This window comes from Balaenoptera ricei, chromosome 19 (assembly GCF_028023285.1).
Source record: "Balaenoptera ricei isolate mBalRic1 chromosome 19, mBalRic1.hap2, whole genome shotgun sequence".
NCBI classification, from domain to species: domain Eukaryota; kingdom Metazoa; phylum Chordata; class Mammalia; order Artiodactyla; family Balaenopteridae; genus Balaenoptera; species Balaenoptera ricei.
The window spans coordinates 2,552,549-2,558,548 of record NC_082657.1 but is presented as its reverse complement, the minus strand read 5'-3'; positions in this window follow the sequence as shown (position 1 = coordinate 2,558,548).

The window sequence follows — 6,000 nt, the reverse complement described above, 5'->3', positions numbered from 1 at the left end:
CACATTTTATATCTTAAACTTACACAGTGTTATATGTCTGTTATAGGTCAATGAAGCTGGGGCCACAAAAAAAAAAAAAGCTCCCCAGGAGGTGCAGCCCAGGTTGAGAGCCTGGCATTTTAGTCCAAAAGTACCTCCTCATTCGTTCCTGCCACTCAAGAGTGCCTGCCCTGCCACGAGGCTGTCAGCTGCACCTCGCAGACACCTTTGGGATGGGGTGGTGTTGGCAGGGGTCGGGAAGACAAATGAATAGGTAACCATAAGAATGTGAAAAGTGCTATGAGGAGGAAAGTACAGGCTCCCAGGAGATCATGAGCAAGTAAGTACTTCCTTCACCCAAGCTGGGGGAGGGGAGGGGGGGCAGGGGGTACCCCAGGGACGATTTCTGGGAAGAAGCTCAGGGACATGTAAAGGAGGAGAGATGAGGTGAAGGCCGGTGAGGAGGGTACACCACTTATGCCACGTCCCATGGCCCAGAACACCGGCTGCCAAGGGAGGCCTAGACGGGTAGCCTTGATCAGGCTGCCCTCGGACCAGCTGAAAGTCAGGGTTCCACCCCGGAGCTGGAAGGACCCTGACTACGCAGCAGAAATTCTGCCAACAACTTGACACACCATCTCATGGAATCCTTGCTGCAGCGCCTGTCTTATAAATGGAGACACTGAGTCACAGCCTCTGTCTCTGAGCCTCTGCTGCCACGTAGGAAGCATGACTCCCTCTGTGCACGTGTGAGGATTGATTTAAGAAACACGTGAGGCTGCTGGTACATAGTAGGGCCTCTGGTAGGTGTGAGATGCTCTTCTGAGAGCCTCTGGCCCGTGGGAATGACTCGCGCGCCACCTGGTGGTTGAACAGCACGCAACCGTGGTGCCACCTGGTGGCCACATCCCGCAATTGCTCCGCGGAACTAGGGGTGCTGCTTCTACGGGGCATCTCAATCTCGGCTCCCTGGGGGGAGCCAGGCGAATGGGGCAAGTGAGGGAAGCTGTCTGGGTGTGAGACGCAGGGGGCGATGGGGATTGTTGCTTACTGCGAAGCCATCCCAAATCTCCAGCAAAGCGTCGCCACGTGGAATGCAGACCTAGAATTAATTCTCTTAAATTGTGATTCCCCCCCCCGCCAAGAAATTCCAATGCGTGTGGAAAGCATCTCCATTTTCAGAGATGGGAACTAATCAAAATTTTTTGCAAACACTATATTGGCCAAACACACGTGGAGGCTGGCTATAGCCCGTGGCTCACCACTTTGTGATGTCTTATAGTATGGTCTTAAGGTATTTTCAAAATAAATCTTCCCTCACCTTCTTTTAGGGAGACGGTGATGGTTAATTTTATGTGCCAACCTGACTGGCTCACAGGGTGCCCAGATGTTTATTTCTGGGTGTGTCTGTGAGGATGTTTCTGGAAGAGTTAGTGTCTGAATCGGTAGACTGAGTGAAGCAGATGGTCCTCCCCAATGTGGGTAGGGGTCACCCAAGCCAGAACAGGAAGGTGGAGGGAGGGCGAATTCTCTCTCTCTCTCTGCCTGACTGTTGAGCTGGGACATTGGTCTTCCCTCGCCCTTGGTCTGGAACCACTGGCGTTGCTGGTTCTCCCTGATTGTGGGACTTCTCTGCCAATCATGAACCAATTATTATAAGAGAATTCTTCATAATAAATATACAGTATATATCTGTATCGATATCTCTCCTATTGGTTCTGTTTCTCTGAAGAACCTTGACTAATACACTGACTTTTTATTAAGTGTCTCTTACGTGCTTATGCTTTACCTGCATTATTCTCATGTCATTGTCCCTGAAACTTAAAGGGTAGTTTCTTATTATTTCAATTTTAAAATCATTAATAATAGTACTGGCTAACTTTTGTCAAGCTCTAGTCTCCTGCTATATGTTTTGCTAAATGCAGTATGCAAATGACTTCATTGGGTTTCTACACCAATCCTTTGAAGTGGATTCTGCTGTCATCCTCATTTTGCATATGAGGAGACAGGCACAGAGAAGCTGAGCGCCCTCCCCAAGGTCACACAGCTTTTTTTTTTTCCTAATTTTTTGAAGTAAAGTTGATTTATAATGTTGTGTTAATGTCTGCTGTATATCAAAGTGACTCAGTTATATACATATATATATATTCTTTTTCAAATTCTTTTCCATTATGGTTTATCACAGGATATTGAATATAGTTCCCTGTGCTATATAGTAGGACCTTGTTGTTTATCCATCCTATATAAACTAGTTTGCCTCTGCTAATCCCAAATTCCCAATGCTTCCCCCCCCACCTCCCTCCCCTTGGCAACCACCAGTCTGTTCTCTCCAAGTCTGTTTCTTTTTTGTAGGTATGTTGATTTTGTTGTATTTTAGATTCCACATGTAAGTGATATCATGTGGTATTTGTCTTTCTCTGTCTGACTTACTTCACTTAGTATGACCATCTCCAGGTCCATCCTTGTTGCTGCAAATGGCATTATTTCATTCCTTTTTATGGCTGAGTAATATTCCATTGTATATATGTACAACATCTTTATCCATTCATCTATCGATGGACATTTAGGTTGCTTCCATGTCTTGGCTATTGTAAATAGTGCTGCAATTGAACACTGGGGTGCAAGTATCCTTTCGGATTATGGTTTTTTCTGGATATATGCCCAGGAATGGGATTGCTGGATCATATGGTAGTTCTATTTTTACTTTTGTGAGGAACCTCCACACTGTTTTACATAGTGGCTGCACCAATTTACATTCCCACCAACAATGTAAGAGGGTTCCCTTTTCTCCACACCCTCTCCAGCATTTGTTATTTGTAGACTTTTTGATGATGGCCATTCTGACTGGTGTGAGGTGGTACCTCATTGTAGTTTTGATTTGCATTTCTCTAATAATTAGTGATATTGAGCATCTTTTCATGTGCCTGTTGGCCATCTGTATGTCTTCTTTGGAGAAATGTCTATTTAGGTCTTCTCCCCATTTTTGTATTGGGTTGTTTGGGGTTTTTTTTGTTATTGAGTTGTATGAGCTGTTTGTATATTTTGGAGTTTAAGCCCTTGTCAGTCGCATCGTTTGCAAATATTTTCTCCCACATGGTAGGTTGTCTTGGTCACACAGCTTTGGCTGGTCTTTTGTTGCGTGGTTCACTGTCAACCATAGTTACCACACTTCACTCATTGATCCTGTGTGTCTAACACCTCTAAACATTTGAGTTTTCCACCTCTTATATATAGGCTTTAAAAATTGACACGCGGTCACACAGTATTTTTGAATTTGAGGTCTGAGAGGGACCATGGATAAGACTAGACCAATCCCCTAATTTGCCAGATAAAGAAACTGAATCTCATAATAGTTATTCGGGCAAAATCACATAGCTAGTTGTTTCAAAAAAAGATGTAAAATACTGGAAGAAAATATAAAAAGTATGTATGGAATCTAGATGAGCTTGAAAAAGTATATCCATACACCTGGATACCGGTGGCAAGTACTGGGATGGAGGGTGCATCAAGGCAAACCCAGCCTGGGGGGCAACAGATGTGGGGTCGACTTGGCAGGATGAGGAGGCAGAAGGGGCTGAATGTGGGTGTGTTGGGGGCCTCCAAGCCCACCCCCGGGTTGGATGATTCCCTAGGAAGCCTCACAGGACTCAGCGTAGAGTCGTACTCTTAGCTATGGTTCATTGCAGCCAAGGATACACGACAAAATCAGCAAAGGTAAAGGCACGTGGGGTGGGGTCTGCAGAAAACCAGGCCCAAGCTTCCAAGTCCTCTCCTTGTGAGTCACACTGATCACACTTAAGTAAATAAATAAATAAATATATATTTTTAAATTTATTTGGCTGGACCGGGTCTTTTTTTTTTAACATATTTATTGGAGTATAATTGCTTTACATTGTTGTGTTAGTTGCTGCTTTATAACAAAGTGAATCAGCTATATGTATACATATATCCCCATATCCCCTCCCTCTTGCGTCTTCCTCCCACCATCCCTATCCCACCCCTCTAGGTGGTCACAAAGCATCAAGCTGATCTCCCTGTTCTATGCGGCTGCTTCCCGCTAGCTAGCTGTTTTACATTTGGTAGTGTATATATGTCCATGCCACTCTCTCACTTTGTCCCACCTTACCCTTCCCCCTTCCCGTGTCCTCAAGTCCATTCTCTACGTCTGCGTCTTTATTCCTCGGACCGGGTCTTAGTTGCGGCATGTAGGATCTTCTTTGCGGCATGCGTGTGGGATCTAGTTCCCTGACCAGGGATCGAACCCGGGCCCCCTGTATTGGGAGCGCGGAGTCTTAGCCACTGGACCGCCTGGGGAAGGCCTTACGCTGATCACACTGAATTCCTCCAGTGACGAACTGTGACAACACCTGTGATGAAATCCAATTCATATTTTACGTCAAGACAAGAAAATTTAAATGTAAGAATTTTCTCTGCCTGTTTGAGCCTCTTCCCTCCCCTTTAATGTGTGTTGTGCACCTGCCTTAACCAGACCTCCTCAGGAGATACACTTCTTTCTTAATCTTGTCAGGGGCGACAATGACCCATGACCCACTGTTACCCCAAAACTGGATGTCCCTCTTGGTGGGCATCGAACCAAAAGACACGACCAAGCCAAAGATCGGGATTAAGAAGGATGTATTACTTGCAGCAAGGAAGGAGAACACCAACGATTTTTCCCAAACAGCAAAATTGGAGAAGTTCTAAGCTAAGGGAGGAGAATTCAGCATAGAATTGGGGCCAAGGTTGAGTCCAAGTGTTAGTTGATTGAAGTCAAGAGGGTCAGAAAAGGTCAACATCATCCAGTTCATCTGGCGGTTGGGCCCTTGAGGAGGGTTTAAATTCCGCAAAACAGCTCAAGGATGTGCTTCAGGCTAATGTCGAAACAGAACTGGGAGTCTTTACAACTGATTTATTATCTTTGCTGCTGTCACTTCACTTGCCTGATAACAGTCCTTTGTTCCTGCATTCTTCTGTTCCCTCAAGATCATTAATTAGTGAGACCTGTTGAAGGATAAGCACTGCGGGGATAAGGGGAAGGATAAGCTCAGATCACAGAGTAGCTCAGGCCAAAAATGGCTTCTCTGTGTCAAGAAAGCCATGCCTGGTTCCCTTTCTCTGGACACCCCCTACCCTATCTGCGTAGACCACTACTCAGTTTGTACGTGTGCGTGTAGATCTGGATTGTGTACACTGTCAATACGTCATCTGACTATAACCCTTTGTCTCAAAAACTTATATAACTGTGCTTTGACCTCCAATGGGTGGAACAGTCTTCAGAGCTTTCTGAAAGACTGTCTCCTGGGTTATAACCCTCAGGTTGGCTCGAATAAAATTTTCCACTTCTGGGAATGCCCTGGTGGTCCAGTGGTTAGGACTCGGCACTCCCACTGCCAAGGGCCCTGTTCAATCCCTGGTCCGGGAACTAAGATCCCACTAGCCATGTGGCACGGCCAAAAAAAAAAAAAAAAAAAAAAAAATTCCATTTCTTTCTTAGATCAACTATTGATTAATCTTTTCATCAACACCTGTGAGGTGTCCGCCAGGGAAGCTCATTAGAGACTTAGGGCCAAAGGGTTTTTACTGGGGGCTGGTCACAAAGGCTCCCTCTGCCTAGCACCTACCCAAATCCCAGACTCCCAGAAGGAAAGCAGGTGTTCGGCATAAGCCATACTGTTGGTACAGACAGTGTAGGCAGGTGAGTCACTGTAGCGGGTGCCGAAAACTTGGCCTCTGTGCACTGGTGCCAAATCGAATCTCGCAGACAGAGTTTTGGGTGAAATAGGAAAGAATAGCTTTATTGCTTTGCCAGGCAAAGGGGGACACAGCAGGCTTGTGCCCCTCAAAACTGTGTGTCCCAACTCAGGAGGATTTGGTGAGGAGCTTTATAGCCATGGTTCAAGGGTGGGGCTGCTGGTAAGGGTTAGGGTGTGTGCAGGGCTTGCACTCCTTTCATCTGGTCTCAGGTGGTCTTCTCTGGAATGAAGAATGCTAACATCTTCCATTTGTTGGGGGTTTCAGTTC